General features: G+C 44.1%; 1 non-coding gene across 4 annotated transcripts in view; it reads right to left on the reverse strand.

Moving 5' to 3' along the window:
• LOC148001154 (uncharacterized) overlaps positions 1 to 18749 on the reverse strand; it is a 277259-nt gene that overhangs the window by 229363 nt on the left and 29147 nt on the right. Inside the window, exons 2-4 of one of the 4 annotated variants that reach the window (XR_015638581.1) lie at positions 10058 to 10374; positions 9371 to 9488; positions 7696 to 7886 (exon numbers count right to left, since the gene is read on the reverse strand). The exons of the other annotated variants lie outside the window; for them this stretch is intronic. This is a non-coding gene — a transcript (uncharacterized LOC148001154). The remainder of the gene's footprint in view (positions 1 to 7695; positions 7887 to 9370; positions 9489 to 10057; positions 10375 to 18749) is intronic. 4 annotated transcript variants of the gene reach the window in all.

The following is an 18749-nucleotide window of genomic DNA, read 5'->3' on the forward strand; positions in this document are numbered from 1 at the left end:
GTCCAATCTATGACACATAACTTGAATGAATTTGTCAAAGAGCTAACAGCTACTTATAACTCTCACTTACGGAAAGACAAACAGGGTTAGAGCCATACCTCTGAAGACACATAAATACAAGACAAAGCTACAGTATTTAAAACAAGATGGTCCTGCTTTAATTAAATTGATTTAAAAGCTCAGAAATCTTCAAACTATAAGTGGATTTTGTTATATAAAAATGATGGCAGATGAAACCCTTAGTGAACGGATGAGAAATAATTAAACACTTCAGAATACAATGATGGGGAAATGACTATAGATTTAGGGAAATCTGGGTCCACACATCCTCACCCTGCACCTCAGAATTAATTTGAGACAGAATAGGGTTCAAATTTTTTAAGTTTCTTTTTTAAGATTTATTTATATAGTATGTCTGCATACCAAAAGAGGCTGCCAGATCTCATAAACAGCTATGAGCCATGATGATGTAGTTGCTAGAAATTGAACTCAAGACCTTTGGAGAAGCAACAGGTGCTCTTCGCCTCTGAGCCATCTCTCCAGTCCTGTTCAAATATTTTTTTTAATTTCCAATTTCTGGTAATGACATTCACATTCTTGTGCGGAAATAGCTGAAAATTATGGGTAAAATATGTCTAAGTGTCTCAACCACATCATCAAAAGAATCACAGAGCTAAGAACAAATGAAAAACCAAGTGCACCCTTGGAGCATATGTCACTTTCCCCTCAAAATATTTTCCAAGACAGGCACACTTGGATGCTTGTTTAAGTGAGTCTGGACCAGGAAAGGACCAGGAAGGGACCAGGAAAAAAAAAGAAATAGTTATAGAAGTAAAACCTGAAAAGGTTTTAGAACCAATTAGAGATAGGCAATGTCAGGAGCCTAAGAAATCCCAAGACTAGGAATATTGTCAAGAAACTACAGAAAATGAAGCTGCAGGGAAAACTTTTTGCAGCTGAGAGCAGGGCTCAAAGGCAGATTGCTTGCAAGGAAACCATAAGGAAGCAGAAAACCAGTGTGTCCCCAGTAGCCATGTTGTTCTTCTGTGTTCAATAAGCCTACCATAAAGCCATCTGGTCGACCTGTCTCCACCAAACCTCAAACATTGAAGACGTGAAGCATGTACTACTACTACTAGACACTGGCCTACTTCTATCTCAATTCTAGCAGTTCTATATATGCATGTTTGCAGGAAATACACACAAATTAATTAATTATGGGATGTATGCCCCATGGCTAGGCAAAAAGCTAAAGTTCCCATCTGTCCAAAAACAGTTTATTAAGGCAAAAACATGATAAACCCTCTTCCTCTCTGTTAGGTCTAAAACAGGAACGAATGACAGTGCTGCTGACAGTGCCATAAAACTAGTCTGGTAAACAGAGGAATTGCTGGTGGAGGGTTTCTGTTTGTCAGGAAAAGCCATTGCTTCTCTTATCCACCATTACAGCCAGCTACCTCCTGCAATCGCGTGCCCAGTTTCCTATTAACTCAAGCCAGCTGTTTTAGGGTTTCTATTGCTGTGAAGAGACACCATGACCAAGGCAACTCTTCTAAGGACAACATTTAATTGGGGCTGGCTTACAGGTTCAGAGGTTCAGCCCATTATCCTCGAGGTGGGAAAATGGGAGCATCCAGTAAGGCATGGCACAGAAAGAGCTACATCTTGCTCCAAAGGCAAAGAGGAAAAGACTTGTTCTTCCTCACTGGACGGAGATTCATAACCCACCCCTACAGTGACACACTTCCTCCAACAAGGCCACACTTCCTAACAGCACCACTCCTGGTGGGCCAGGAATATTCAAACCACCACACCAGCCCACAACAAATAAAATCCTCACACTAGCTCCAAGGCTGTTCTGGCCCGTTATTTACTCCCTGGGCCCACTACTCCAACTCCTAGGCTGTTCCAGAATACAGGCTCTCTCCTACAATAGCACACCTCTTTAAAACTGGCAAGACTCTCTCCGCCTGTTGCTTTAACCCCAACCCCCTGCTCATGTGATTACTCTGGGTCAGCGAAGCAGATACTTCTGATGAATGCCCCATTGTCTGAATCCTCTCCTGGCTTTTGACCAGCATTCCAGCCTTCCTGAACCTGCCAATGACATCATAATCTCAGCCGAGAAGCAGTTGCAGAAGAGATTACGTCTCTCCTTTTCTTCTATGAAGGCTAAAATGTTAGACGTAAAGGAAACTCCCTGGCAACGGAGACAAAAAAAATGACTGCACATAAAACCTATTGGCATACCTGGCTTCCCCATTATCAGAAAGGTACCCGTTAAAAACCAAATAGACCAAGATCTATCAGCAAGTACATTCGTTAGCTGAAACAGTTTACAATGTGATAGGGCACACAATTTGCTCTACCCAGAACAAAAAGATAGCTTTAAGAAAAATGTATTCTTTCTATGCTAACCAATCAGATGTAATTAGAGAGACCCTAGCCATGACACAAATGTTTCTCTCTCCAAATAAAAAATATTAAGGTGCCCTACCAGAACACAGCCAGCCCCATACTAGAGATAAAAATAACCATTACCTAGCAGGATATAGATGGACCAACCTGATTCCATCTTAAGATTAAAAGTCATTTTATCACAAGGTCGAGATAACTTCATTCGTGTTTTCTGTAAAACTTGAGTTTGACCATGTCCTGACCTATTTTGTGGAATTTGATATGCTTATACTCTGACCTCCATCCTGAAAAGAAATAATTTTGAGGGGTTGGGGATTTAGCTCAGTGGTAGAGCGCTTGCCTAGGAAGCGCAAGGCCCTGGGTTCGATCCCCAGCTCCGAAAAAAAGAACCAAAAAAAAAAAAAAAGAAATAATTTTGAGCTTTCCGCTGGGGCAGCCATCTTCCAGTAACTCGCCAAAATGACGAACACTAAAGGAAAGAGGAGAGATGCTCGGTATATATTCTCTAGACCTTTTAGGAAACATGGAGTCGTTCCTTTGGCCACATACATGTGAATCTACAAGAAGGGTGATATTGTAGACATCAAGGGAATGGGCACTGTTCAAAAAGGAATGCCCCATAAGTGTTACCACAGCAAAACCGGAAGAGTCTACAATGTCACCCAGCATGCCGTGGGCATCATTGTAAACAAGCAAGTTAAAGGCAAGATTCTGGTCACGAGGATCAATGTGCGGATTGAACACATCAAGCACTCGAAGAGCAGAGACAGCTTCCCGAAGCATGTGAAGGAGAACGATCAGAAGAAAAAGGAAGCCAAAGAGAAGGGCACCTGGGTTCAGCTGAAGCGCCAGCCTGCGCCACCCAGGGAAGCACACTTTGTGAGGACTAACGGGAAGGAGCTGAGCTGCTGGAGACCATGCCATATGAATTCATGGCCTAATGGACAAAAAGGAAATAAAGGACCTGGACTGCAAAACAAAACAAAAAGAAAGAGAGAGAGAGAGAGAGAGAGAGAGAGAGAGAGAGAGAGAGAGAGAAAGAAATAATTTTGAGGGATTCTGCCAAGCTCCTATGTGACCCCTGGCCTTGCAGTTTGGGGGTTCATGTGAACCCACCTTCTCCTTTGTTCAATGCCATTTTCTCAAACCCCACTTTAGAACATAACACCTGTCTGACAGAAAATAAATCTTACTTAATTCAACTAAAAAATATTGGGTAACAGGCTTTACTGTCAGTGGGATTAACACTCAGAGTGAAGCAAAAAGAACAGAACAAAATCATGAACAAGGTTTGTGGAACTTAGGAGCAGCATCTGTGTGACAACTGAGACTTATAAATTCCTGAGGGTATAGGGCTCCATTCAGGCTAACGGAATCTGACTGGAGATGCGTGTCTAACCACTAACTTTGTTAAACTTCAGCTATTTGGAGAAACTGAGTCCTATAAAAAGCGGTGTTTTGTAAAGGTTCGCTATAAAAGGATCAGGAAAATAAGGTTCCTGGTCGCTCCCTGAACTGTATTTATCTTTTCAACCTTATTTTGATACTAAAGGGTCTTCAATTCAAAAGTTACACATTTTTAAGGCTCAAACTCAACAGAGATAAAAGTATAAAACCCTAATCTTAAAAAAGTTACTAAATTGCTGTAAACTATTAAAGACAGTTAAGACATACAAGTGTATGGCCAGCCACTTTATAAATAATTAAATTCTTTAATGTGTTTAGAACTGTGTTTGTAGTCATGCTTGATACAAATATAATTCATTTACAAAGCCCAGCTTGGAGGAAGAGACTAATCTATGTCCTCCGTTTGTGTTGCCAAGTTAAGCCTGAAGCAAGTTAAGTGAAAACAATCTTCAAGGTTTAGAGGTATCATCAGAACCACGGCTCGTTTTAATCTGTATTGACATCTTTGTTGTAGGCAAGGCCGTTAATAAGTGTCTGCAAGCTGCTCGAACAGACTCGTGTTTTGAGCCATAGCGAAAATAAAACCTGTAGGTTATCAACAAGAGCGTGAACGTTCATCTGTAATGGGACAAGAAAAAAACTGAGGGGAAAAAAGGCTTGAGGACCCAAAAGATGGTTCTGGAACGGAAGCACTCACCCTGCCCTTCTGTCCTCACGCTGCCTCCTGGGTAGTTATAGATTGAACTGTTAACTCTTTTTGTCAACGTCTTTAATCTTCACCTAAGTGTCAGGGTGTTCAAACTGGGATCCACTTGCCACAGCCCAAAATGAGCTTTAGACCACTCGCCTAGACCGCTCGCCTGAGAAGAACTCCTACCATTCAACCGGATGCCGAAGCTTCTCCTTCCTAACACCTATCCCTGAGGTTGAGCCTCTCTCTCTCTCTCTCTCTCTCTCTCTCTCTCTCTCTCTCTCTCTCTCTCTCTCTCTCTCTCTCTCTCTCTCTCTCTCTCTCTCTCTCTCGTTCTTTCCACCGGGACCACCCACCAGGTCTGGAAGTTTCAAACATACACCGAAGACAAAGATCCCCTGAGCACCTTAACTTTACGTTCTGTCCACGCCTATATCTATCTTAGCGGATTTCCATTCAGCTGACAAATACCACCCAGAAATCAACCTCCACCCTACAACTGCAAAACCAGTTCCCCTCCCTAGCCTCCGCGGTCCTACAAAACCAGCAAGCCCTGAACTTGCTGACAGCTGAAAAGGGAGCCACTTGCCTCTTCATCAATGAGAAATGCAGCTAGGGTGTGAACCAGTGCAGGCAAGCGGAAAAGAGGATTAAAGGCTTACATGAGCTGCTCACAAACCTATGTACGGGACAAACCTATGTATGGCTCTCTTTCCTGTCTTCCTTGGGCCCCTGGCTCGTCCGGCTCCTTGGCCCGCCGTTATCTGTATTTCTTGTAACAACGATGGTACCCAGTCTCCAGATTCTTTCCGGAGACAATTGGTGAAATTTGATGGTCAGTAAACCAGATGCTTCTGGTGAAATTTCCCCAACTCTCCTACCTTCACCTGCCTGCCTGACTCCCCACCTTTGATCCCCATTTCACCTTTCCTAAGGCGACTCCCATGATAGCCCCCGCCCCCGAAAGCAGTCACATGACAACCATCACACCTAGTATCAAAAAAGTCTGGAACGTTAGGTCCAAAATGGGCCCCAAAATGGCAGTGCTGCAAAGGATGTGGGAAATTACAGTCCCTGTACTCTCCCAGGCTGCTGTGACTCACAAGCTTCCTCCTGAAGCAACCTGTGTCCTTAAAACTGGCAAGTCTCTACGCTCCTTTTGTAATTTTCTCTGCCTGCCCCACACCCCCAGGAATAGCTTTGGCAGTTTGAATTTCCCCAAACCTTTTTTCCCTCTTCTGGAGTTTTCCAGAGACCGCCAGAGTTTGGCGGTCTCACTGCACCCTCACCCACACAAGCAGCTCCTCCTTCCTCCCCCAAGACTCTCGCCGAAGGCGCACACAGGAAGTAACCTGGAAAGGGAGTGGGTGTGGTTGAGCAATCTCCCCAGAGCCTGCTGAGCCTTCTGAATAAAACCCACACCACTTTGCCTTTTGTGTGAGCTTCTTCGGATCTTAAAGACGCCAAAAAGCCAGGATACAGCCTGCCTAAGAGCAACCACCCACAAAACGATTACTTTCTCCTTTTTCCACTCGGTATTCTTTCTGAGACCTGGACCCAAGGGATGGTTCTACCCAAATACTGGGTGGGTCTTCCCTCCTCACTTAAAGCTCTCAGATCAGGGGCCTCGCAGGGCGTACCTCACTAATGCCCTAGGTTTTCCACTGGGTGTTCCTGAATTCAATCAAACTGACAATCAAAATCATCGCCCTTCACAGACCTTCTCTTGCTGGGGGAAAAAAAAAAACAGATTTCTGTAGAGGGAAAGATCTAAACATTAAGCCAGACAGAAATACTCATAGCATAGGAAGCACGGCATAAAGAGAATATTAACACTTAAGTAGCATGTACTTTTACTTTGAGAGGATAATGTTAGAAAATATGGTTTTCTTATTCTATTCCAGTCAGTGTAGGAAACAAATTCTGGCAGCCAGAACCCAGAGCTAAGCAGTTTTTTACTTAGTCCAGTTTCACTCTCCAGAAGACCAGTTGCTTGAAGGTCATAGTGAAAGAACAGAAAAATAGAACTGTGCCAGTGACACGACAGTTTTTCCTCATCAAACCACGCACACCGAAGCAGGGGCAGTCGGAGGGTGCAGTTAACATCAGCGGTAGAAATTCGAATAGTCTGTTGGAAATGAAAACACCACAGGCTCTTTGGAAGAGCCAGCAGACTCTTGCTGTATCCCTCCAGCAATCATCCTCCTTACTAGTTACCCAAAGGGACCAAAGATACCTGTCCACACAAAACCTCACACACGTTTGCTGATGATGGTAGTCTATAAACTATCCAGATTGGGAAACAAGATGCCAGGCATGGCGACGCATGACTTTTAACCTTGGAAGACAGAGGCAGGAGCTCTGTGAGTTCCGAGCCAGCCTGGTCTACGCAGTGAATTTCAGGACACCCAGAACTATACGGTGAGACTCTGTCTGAAAAGGGGTGGCGTGAGCCTCTTCTGGCCCCTGGTATGCACACGGTGCACACACAAACACATTCAGGCAAGCATCCATATTGTAATAGACCCCCAGACCTTAGCGCAACTGACTCCATCAAAACCTAGCACGTAGAGTCAGCCAAAACAAAAGCAAAGACTTGATCCATTAAAGTCCATAACTCTATGAAAGTCTCTAAATGTAATAAACTTGCTTTTTGGCTTCTGCAGTTCTGCTTCTGACTAACCATTCTTGTCAACTGAAGAATCTAAACCCAGAACGGAGGGAGATGGGGGTGTGCATCCAGTGCTCAAATGAAGTTCATTATTTCTCTCCAGTTTTGCATAATAATTCAAGCAACGAACTTGAATTGCTTTCTTGATATCCTTCAAAGCACAGGGCAGGTTGCTATTCGTTAACATGGGTGTTTTAAAGACAGAATTCAACTTCTCCATGAGCAAAAGCCCAGCTGTAAAAAAAATATCCCAAATACCCACTTCAGCACCTCTGTGCAATCCCAGTGCATTGTTAGATCAAAGCTATGGCAAAGTCAATCTGTGTGTGACTGTAGAGTAAACATGACCTTTGGTCTCTAAGATTCTGTATGATACAAGCGTCCCCTGGGTCCTGATTTGGTAAAGCACAGACCACGTAGTGGCGAAGGAGGTTTGGGTCTGGATAGAAATGCCATCCAAAAAAAAAGAACCAAAAAAAAAAAAAAAAAAAAAAAAGAAATGCCATACCTTGATCAACCGAGTAAGTCTGTTCTTGCGTTCCATAGATACCGTGCCTCTGGGTAATGTTGCATCATAAGGCACATTCCTCTTAACTCCACAAATCACTCATAAATATGAAAAGTTTCGGGGTTGGGGATTTAGCTCAGTGGTAGAGCGCTTGCCTAGGAAGCGCAAGGCCCTGGGTTCGATCCCCAGCTCTGAAAAAAAGAACCAAAAAAAAAAAAAAAAAAAAAGAAAGAAAGAAAGAAAGAAAGAAAGAAAGAAAGAAAGAAAGAAAAGAAAAGTTTCACAAAATGTAAGGCATCCCGCAAATAAAAAGAGTTTCCTACTCCGTCTACTCAGAGCGGATTGTGATCATTTACGACACTGGCATGCTGATATCTCTCAAATACCCACTTTACTGATGATTTTAGAAGCGGTAAGTTGCCAGGGTCACCATTGTGTGATCAGTGCAGAAGCTCTAACCCAGAGCATTGCTCTGTTGTGTAAAGTCTGTCTACCTGAGCTTGTCTGACCCCTCAGAGAATTAAGACCTCTATCCTGCTGACAAAACGCCCTCAGGGATGGAGCAGAAGGCCAAGTTCGACAGCATCTGTCAAATACTTGCTTTGTGCACATGTGACCACGGACATGCATATGCATGTGCACACACACGTGGAGGCCAGAGTTGTCCCTAAGCAGCTCTCCCCCAGACACTTCTACCTCATTGTTTTAGAGGCAGGGCCTCTCATTGATTGGTCTAGACTGGCTGGCTGAGAGTCTCTCATTGATTGGTCTAGACTGGCTGAGGGTCTCTCGTTGATTGGTCTAGACTGACTGGCTAGCAAGCTTCAAGGATCCCGGTGTCCAGCACTGGGATAACAGCCGCGTGCTGCTACAACTGTCTTTCATGTGAATGCTGCAAACTGTGCTCCATCCTCGTGCCTGAGTGGAAAGCATTTTTTCCACTGAGTCATCTTTCTTGCCAAATAATTTTCTTTAACTGCTGGAGGCTGGAGAGATGGCTCGGTAGTCACAAACACTTGTTCCTCTTCCAGAGGACCCGGGTTTGATTCCCGGAGCCTTCATGGTGGCTCGCCACCATCTGTAACTCTAGTGTCCAAGGAGTCCACTACCCTCTTTTGCCCTCCATGGGAACCAAACCGCAAAACACACATACACATAAAAATAAGTAAAATCTAAAAAATGAAAATAAGAACCACTAGCTACAGTCAGGGGCACCTAGCTGGCAAAGGCACCCACTGCCAAGACTAACAACCCGAGTTCAGCCCTTAGGATCCACATGGTAGAAGATGACCCTTGACCTCCACGTCTACACATGCAAATACAATGATAAACAAACAAATAAACTTCTTTTCTTTTTATGTTTTAATTTGTGGGCTGAACGGGTCGTTCAGTGGTTAAAAGCACCTTCTAACCGTGGACTCTGACCTCATAGGTAGCAATGAATATCCTAGTAAGAGCACCAGTGGAAGGGGAAGCCCTGGGTCCTGCTAAGACTGAACCCCCAGTGAACTAGATTGTTGGGGGGAGGGCGACAAGGGGGGAGGGTGGGGAGGGGAACACCTATAAGGAAGGGGAGGGGGGAGGGTGATGTTTGCCCGGAAACCGGGAAAGGGAATAACACTCGAAATGTATATAAGAAATACTCAAGTTAATTTAAAAAAAAAAAAAAAAGCACCTTCTACTCTTGCAGAGGACCTGGATTCAGATCTCAACACCCGTAGTGGGCAGCACACAACTTCCTGTAACCCGGGCTCCAAGGGCATCCGGTGTCCTCTTCTGGCCTCCACAAGCTCCTGCATGCGTGACACACACCAACATATGCTCAGGCACCTGTGTGTGTGTGGTGTGTGTGTGTGTGTGTGTGTGTGTATGTGTGTGTGATGAGCATGTGGGCATGCATGCACATGTGTGTGCACACCACAAGTGCACAAACACACGTAAGATAAATCTTTCAAGAAAAGTGAAAAACTACCCATGTGCTGTTTCTTCTCTTTCTTCCCACTGCTGCTAAGGCGTCGGTCGTTACAAGAAGGAACCTGTGGTGCCATCCCCCAGCCATCTATCTGGGCCTTCCCTGCAGCTTCCTTTCCTCATAAGCAAGAGCTTGTAAGAACGCACTGTCCCTTGAGGAATGATTGCCGTCTTTCTCAATAACTCTGATGAGCAGCCCTATTTTTAACTCACTCTAAAATGCATTAGGGGAGCCATCTAGTGTTTTGAAGTTGGCAGCTAGAAGCTGTGGGGAACGTCCCCGCTCCCCAAATTCGATTTGCCATCTGTATCCTTTCTCTGCATTCTGAAGCAGCAACAGGGCATATATTTCATTTGTGGGGAGAATAGGTTTTCAAAAATCAGAGCTCACCAGGCTGTGGTTTCCCAGTATTTGGAACAAGGAATTTGGATCCACGGTTGCAGCAACCTCTTCTTTGATATTGGGAGCAGCATGGTAACAACACGGTTTGCGGCTGGTGTGCTTGAAGTGAATACATTGTTTGTTCAAAACTTCCTGAACAAGAGTCCTTTTATAAGTTGCTATTTTTGTGGCACCAAAACCTGGCTATTAGCAGCACAAGCGACGGTTGCTGTGAACTCTCAGGAGCTTCAGAAAGGGTCACAGAACATATTCTCCACCTTCTGGCTCATGTCCACCGACTTCCCAGGAGCTCCGCTGAGGTGTAGCTGATGGAGAATAGACTGGCATAAGGCATTTAGTGAACTTCGATTCTGTTACATTCTGACTTTTGCATAAGCAAGGAACTATGCCCTCAGTCGTTCTAAAATGGGGCAGGGGATGCATGTGGGTGTGCCTGTGTGTGTACATGTGTACATGTATGTGTGCATGTGGGTACATGCATATATATGTGCGTGTACATGCACATGTGCATATGCCTGTGTATGGTGTGTGTGTGCATGTGTGTGCATGTGGGTGTGCCTGTGGGTGTGCCTGTGGGTGTCCATATGCATGTGTGTGAGAGAGAAAGAGCATTCATCTGGGAGATGACTCCATAGGAAAAACACTTGGCCACACAAGTATGAGGACTCTGAATCTCCAGGACCCACATAAGGCTGGATCCCTGTGGACGTGTGTGGAAGCATGTGGCTAGCTAGCCTGCCATCCAGTGGTGAACAAAAGGTGACCCCTTCTCACCCAAGGTTGTCCTCTGACCTCCTCATGCACACACACTGTGGCAAACACTCACACGTGTACACAGAAGGACAGGCCTCACTCACACACACCCACGCACATGCACACGCATGTTAGAATGATAATGAACATCTATTTTATCCTCCGCAAAGGCTTCATCAAGGCCCTGGGTGACCTTTCTCCCACCTCTCCCCACTATCTCTGAAGGAACTTTTGTTCTGCTTCTTATCACTGTGGGTTACCTGGCGGATTGGAACACGGCAGCGTTGGAGCGCGTGGCCTAACACGCCCAAAGTCCTAGGTTTGATCCCCAGTACCAATGACACAAAATATCAGATTACCCTGCGTGTCTGAAATTTTATTTAAAAAAAAAAATGAAGCCACGTGATACGTGCTTGGGTTTTGGAGGGAGGAATATCTGGTTTTCTTCATCCGGCAAAATAATTTTTAAATTGCTTCACGCTGTTGTGGTTGTCATTGTCTTGTGGCACTTGATTGGTGAGTAAACCTCCATTGGGGAGATACACCGTATTCTGCTCACCTTTTGATAGGCATGTATGCTGTTTCCATATCTTATGATCACAGGTAAAGCCACTGTGGACACCCAGGCATAGACACTTTCACTTCCCTTAGGTAAATTCCTAGAAGGGGACACTGCTTTCTAGACTGCTCACATGCCACCAATGATGTGTGAGCACTCCAGTAGCCCCAGAGCCTAACCACCTTCCTATGACCACTCCAATGTGTGTTAGTACCACATTGTCCTTCTAACTTACTCGAAGGCCTGAAGATTGGCATATTCTCATGTGCTTAGTCTGATGATGAAGCACCTTTCAAATCATTGGCCATTTTTATTGAATGCTTTAAAATCTCCATATTATTGAATCGTGAGTGTTCTTTCTATACCCAAGATTCAAATCCTTTACCAGAAATAGGTACTAATATATCCTCCCAGTCTGTGATTTGGTGTGTGTGTGTGTGTGTGTGTGTGTGTGTGTGTGTGTGTGTGTGTTACTGATAGAAACTTTTGAAGAGCAAATGATTTTTGATTTTTGTCTTGCTCTCAAATAAGAAATGGGCAGGGTGAGTCATGTCTATAAGACCAATACTCTGGAGTCTGAGACAGGAGCATTTCCAATTTGAGGCTATCCTGAGCTATGGAATGAAATCCTGTCTCAAAAAAAGAAAATCTGTAAATTGCAAATGAAATTGGGAAGGAAGGAAGAAAGAAGGAAGGAAGGAAGGGAGGGAGGGAGGAAGGGAGGGAGGAAGGAAGGAAGGAAGGGAGGGAGAGAGGGAGGGAGGAAGGAAGGAAGGAAGGAAGGAAGGAAGGAAGGAAGGAAAGAGAGAGAAAAAAAACTCTACCAAGGCCATAAACATTTTCTCTTATTTTCTTCTAGAATTTCAACAGAACCCATTAGTTTTAAACTGTCTCCATACTTTTGAGTTTCTACCATAGTGTGGTGGTTTGAATATGCTTGGCTCACGGGAAGTGGCACTATTAGGAGGGTGACTTTGTTGGAGGAAGTGTGTCACTGTGTAGGTGGGCTCTGTGGTTCCCTAGTGTTCAAGCTCCGCCCAATAAAGAAGACAGTCTCTTCCTGGCTGCCTTCAGATCAAGATGTAGAAATCTCATCTCCTTCTCCAATACCATATCTACCTGGATGCTACCATATTTCCCACCATAATGATAATGGACTGATGTTGGGCCCTACCTTGGTGTTTCCCTTTCCCCTCGCTGAGCCTTTTAGCCTGCTATAGCAAAAAGTTGTTTACACCCTTGGCAGCTGCTCTTAGTCCCTGATTTGGGGCTGGGATTTTCCATGGCACCCTTCCTCCCCACCTAGCCTACCAGCTTGTTGTTGTTAAGAAGTTGTTTATGCCCCTGATTGGGTCCAGAACTTTCCACCACACAGACTTTTCCTGTTTTCCTGGTTGGGGATTTTCACCTGCCTTGTTTTTCCACGGCTTTTGCCTCGGGTATATAAGGAGATCTCAGTGAAGCCTTGGTGGCACTCTCTGAAAACGGATGACCCGTGTTTTCTTTCAATCCCGCAGACCTGCGCCCGATATTCACACACTGGTGGCACAGGCGCCGACAGACTGAACCTCTGAAACTGTAAGCTATGAAATGAAATGAAATGAAATGAAATGAAATGAAGTAATGAAATGAAATGAAATTGAGTTGCCTTAGTCACAGTGTATCTTCACAGCAGTGAAACCCTAAGACAACAGTTGGTCCCAGGGACTGGGGTATTACTGTGATAGGCCTGACCATGCTTTTGTTTGGAAGAATGTAGATTTTTTGGACCTTTGGATTAGGACAGCACTGGAATGCATTAAGTGGGGTGTAATGGGCCATCCTAGTAGAAGCCTAGAAGACAGTGGTTCTAAGGGTGATTTGAACTGTGGGACCTGGCTCAAGAGGTTTCAAAGGAATCCAATTTTGGTTATGTTGCCTAGAGATTGTTCTTGAGGTATTTTGGTGAAGGCTGTGACTGCTTTTGCCCTTGTCTGGAAAATCTGCCTGAGGATAAGGAACTGGTTCCCACATTCAATGATTTACCTAAGCTGTAGAAAGTGTACCAGGGACTCAGTTAAAAAATCCGGGCTAGGATTAGTGTTAGGGTTAGGGCTAGACTTTGTCCAGTGGTTCACTCTCATGAGGAACATTTTGATCAAGCGTAGCAAGCATAGGAACAAAAAATACAAAATGTAAGATTCAAAAATTAAAGACACACAAGGAAGTAAAGTGGAGTTAAATCCTGTGTTCAAGAATATTCAATGAAATTAAGGGAGTGGTAACTGTGGGGCAGGATCCCACCCAGCTAAACTTATTGTTTATGTGTTTGCAGTTGGACACAGGATGGTTATATCATGTTAGACATTATTATGACCTTGTTATTGTTTTTATTTGGACAAAAGGAGATATGATTGTGTGTCAAATGGACAAGGGGTGGGTTATAACGGCTATTCCCAGTTGTCAGCTTGTCTATATCTGGAATGAACTACAATCCAGAATTTATAAAGATCTTGTGAAAAGATAAAGAAAGGCTTAGGTCCAGGTATGCTGGTACATGCCTTTAACCCCAGAACACAGAGGTAAGCATATCTCTTGAGTTCTGAGGCCAGCCTGGTACAGAGTAAGTTCCAAGTTGAAAAAAGTTTATGTCCAGGCCTGGTGGTACACACCTTAAATCCCAGCATGCAGGAGACAGAGGCATGCAGATCTCTGAGTTCAAGGTCAGTTTACAGAGCAAGTTCCAGGACAACCAAGCTTGGGCGGTGAAGCAGTTAGTAAACAGAAAGCTGGTGATGATGTAATAGAACAATGGGCCATGTTCCAGATCTTCAAGCACCAGAACTTGGTAGCTTCGGCCTTGTGGCTCTGGCTTTAAAGTCAAGAATAGAAGGGACATCTTTTGAGTATAGACCCAGGAGTGGTATAGTTAGGTCTTCAGGTAGAACTATTCAAATTGATTTCCAAAGTGGCTGTACAAATTTGTACCCCCACCAGCAATGGAGGAGTGTTCCCCTTGTTCCTCCATATCTTTGCAAGCATGTGTTATCCCTTGAGTTTTTGATCTTAGCCATTCTGATAACCGTAGTATGGAATCTCATAGTTGTTTGATTTGCATTTCCCTGATGACTAGGGACTTTGAACATTTCTTTAAGTGCTTCTTGTACATTCAAGATTCTTCTATTGTGAATTCTCTGTTTAGTTATGTACCCCATTTTTAACTGGGTCATTTGGATTGTCGATGTCTAGCCTCTTAAGTTCTTTGTAAATTTTGGATATTTCGCCCTCTATCAGATGTAGGGTTGTTGAAGATAGTTTCCCAATCTGTGGGATGCCAGTTTGTCCTATTGACAGCGTTCCTTGCCTTATAGTAGTATTGTAGCTTCATGAGGTCCCAATTATCAATAGTTGATCTTAGAGCCTGAGCCATTGGCATTCTGTTCAGAAATTATCTCCTATACTAATGTGTCCAAACGTATTTCCCACTTTCTCTTCTATTATATTTAGTGTCTCTGGTTTTATGTTGCGGTCCTTGATCCACTTGGACTTGAGTTTTGCTGGCGGTGATAAATATGGATCTATTTTCATTCTATATGTAGACATCCAGTTAGTCCAGCATCATTTGTTAAGATGCTTTCTTTTTTCCACTGGATGGTTTTGACTTCTTTGTCAAAGATCAAGCATCCATAGGTGTGTGGGTTTAACTCTAGGTCTTCAACTCTATTCTATTGACCGATCTGTCTGTCTCTATACTGATGCCATGAAGTTTTTATCACTATTGCTCCACAGTATAGCTTGAGGTCAGGATTGTGATTCCTCCACTTCACAAAGACACTTGCTCAACTATGTTCAGAGTAGTTTTGCTAATAGCCAGAAACTGGAAATAACCTAGATGTCCCTCAACTGAAGAATGGATTTTTTTTAAAAAATGTGGTACATCTACACAACAGAATACTACTTAGCTATGAAAAATCAAGACATCATGAATTTTTCAGAGAAATGGATGGACCTTGAGAATATCATCCTGAGTGAGGTAACCCAGTCTCAGAAGGACAGGCATGATAAGTGACAGGCAGTGATAAGTGAATATTAGCCATAAAATAAAGGAACCATGCTACAAACCACAGACCCAAAGAAGTTAAACAAGAAGGAAGGCCCAAGCAAGAAAGCTTGAATCTCACCTAAAAGGGGGAATAAAATAGTCATAAGAGGCCAATGGATGGAGGAAGGGAACTAGGATGGAGGAAGGATGGGGAGGGGGATGGGGGGCTCAGGATCAGGAGTGGGGAAAGACAGGAGAAATGGCTAGATGGCCATGAAAATGAATGTAAATCTACAACTGATGATGGTGAGGAGGTGGAGGGAATCTCCATGATGAGACATAGATCTGGGATAAGGGAGGTACACATGAATCAGTGGAAGTGACCTTAGCTGTAACATTGGGGATATGGAACCTGAAGAGGCCATCTCCTGTAGCCAGACAGTAACACCAGTGGGGCAATAGAGACACAAGCCCACCAACAAAACTTTCAACCCAAATCCTGTCTAAAAGTAATGCAGGAACAGGGGAGGGAGCAGAGACTGAGGGAATGGCCACCCAATAACCAGCCCAACTTGAGACACATCCCATGGGCAAGCGCCAATCTCTGACACTATTAATGATACTCTGTTATGCTTGTCCTCTGAGACATTCCACCCAGCAGCTGACTTAGACAGATACAAACACAGTCAAACAGTGGATGGAATTTGAGGACTCTTATGGGATAATAGAGGGAAGGATTGAGGATACTGAAGGGGGTAGAAACTCTATAGGAAGACCAACAGAGTCAACTAACCTGGACCCTTGGGTCTGAACCACCAACCAAAGAACATACACAGGCTGGACCTAGTCCTCTCTGCTCATATGTAACAGTTGTGCAGATTGACCTTCATGTGGGTCCTGAACAACTGGAATGGGGGCTCTCCCAAAAGGTGTTGCTTGTACATGGGATATGTTCTTCTAGCTGGGCTGCCTTGTCTGGCCTCAGTAGGAAAGGAAGTGCCTAGCTTCACAGAGACGTGAAATGCCAGGGTGGGTGGACACTCAAAGGAGGAGGGGAGGGGGAAAGGGTTGTGGGAGGGGTTGACAAGTGAGTGGGATGTAAAGTGAATAAGTAAAAAGAAAATTAAATTAAATTTAAAAAATTCAATATCGTACTATAAAAATACCACATATGTTAAATTGCTTTTTAAAAAAGAATAGAAAGGACTATGGGACAATTGATCCTGGTTAGGTGGAGCTTTGAAATTAGTGGTGATTAAGAAGAGACCAGCGTCACTGAGGTGAAATCTTCTGGACAGTTTTCTGAGAGCCCAAAGAAACTGTTCCAGGGATACCCAGGGTTGTACCTCATGCTACAGCTGTACTTGGTAATAGGTAAAAGTACTGGCTTTGAAGGCATGAAGGCATCATGAAGAACGCCTGAGGCTTAGCACTGTGAGAGGCTAGAGAAGGCCATTGGTGAAGATTCAGCCTCGGTTGCAGTTCATGGCCCTGGGTTGAAAGGGTCATGTAAAGAAGTTGAGGCTCGGCACCATGAAGAGAGCCTGTGAGAGTCTATCGGTGAAGTCTAGTTGCAGTTGAAGACCCTCATGTATTGGAGACACCAGTACCATGGGATGATCACCAAGAACAACAGCAACAGTGCAGTGTGGATCAACCTGAGCTTAGAGTGCTACAGAAGGCAGAGCTGGAGAAGTGACTCGAGTCCTTTGAAGGAGCCCAGAAGGTCACATGTAGATCACAGACATTGAAACAAGGAGCTGTAACATTGAAGTTGCCTTGGAGACCCCATAGATGTTAGAGATGTCAGAGCCGTAGGATACCCATTGAGGAAAGCTGCTAACAGGGAGTGAAACCAGCCAAAGAGAATTGTGTCACAGTCAACAAAGATAAAAGGAGTTTGAGATCTGAAGAGTGCTTTGACATCAAACATGGAGATGCAGAGTTTGGAATTTGCCCAGTTGGGTTTTGGTCTTGCTTTGGTCCAATATTCCCTCACTATGACATTTTGGAATGGCAGTATATATCCTGTGATGTTGCTTTTTTATTTTAATTTTATAGGGATTACAGTTGAGAGATTGCATGAATCTCAGAACAGACTTTGAGCATAGTGCCATTTCCTATGGGCCAAGCACAGTCAAACCAGTGCATTCCATTCCCTGGCCCTCATAGGCTTCTTCAAACATAAAGTCTATGGGGGCCATACCTAGCCATAGCATCATACAAAACACATTTAGTTCAACTTCAAAAGTCTCCATAATCTATCATAGTCTCAATGATGTTTAAAGGCACAAAGTCCCACCCATGCCTGCCTCCCCACCCTGGCATTCCCCTACACTGGGACATTGAGCCTTCATAGGACCAATGTCCTCTCCTCCTATTGATGCCAGACAAGACCAACTTCTGCTACATATGCAGCTGGAGCCATGGGTCCCTCCATGTGTATTCTTTGGGTGATGGTTAGTCTGGGAGTTCTGGGGGTTCTGGTTAGTTGATATTGTTCTTCCCATGGGGTTGCAAACACCTTCAGCTCCTTCAGTCCTTCCCCTAACTCTTCCATTGGGGTCCCCGTGCTCAATCTGATGGTTGACTGTCAGCGTCTGCATCTATTGCTCTTCATTCACAATCCTTGCACACACCTTTGTCATCTCTATCGATAAATATTTTTCTTCCATGCCGTTTAAAACTGGTGCTTAGTTGCTGTAAAATTAAAAGAAAAGCTTTCTTTTACCCCGCACTAGAGCCATCACCATAGTGCCCCAAGATATCTGGTAGTTATCATCATCTCAGTCAGCAAAGCCTCTCACCCGCTCTGCTCCATCCCATATCACACTGCCGATGGCTTCTCTCTGAGCCTGGCAACAATCTCTCTACCCATCTAGTTCCTAAGGCAGGTTGCCACCATGCCAGACACACACATCCCAATTCTGTGGTGGCCCCGTGTCTCCAGCCACCACATACTCTCTTGAATTTAAATCTCCACATGAAAGAACACACAACACAATAACATCTGATCCAATTGATAATATATAATTTGCTCATCTAGACACACAAATCCCTGTACACATCCCTTAAGAATATTCATAACAACCCATAAAGGTGAGAAAGGAATCTTAACATCTGCCTCTATGTTTTCCTGGCTGGGCTGCCTCTTTCTCCTCTTCCTGTTCCAATCTCCTCCTCTTCCCTCAAACTTTTCTCCCACCCATCTCTCCTTCTCGTCCAATGACAGGCCTCGGTCTATCTTGTACCTGCCTTCACCTATATAATATCATCCTACAGTGCTTCTTAAATTTTTGATTGTGCATTGCTAGTACATGGCATTTGCTGCTGGTAAATTTGTTTAC

Source organism: Rattus norvegicus, chromosome 15 (assembly GCF_021556685.1).
Source record: "Rattus norvegicus strain SHRSP/BbbUtx chromosome 15, alternate assembly SHRSP_T2T, whole genome shotgun sequence".
NCBI lineage: Eukaryota > Metazoa > Chordata > Mammalia > Rodentia > Muridae > Rattus > Rattus norvegicus.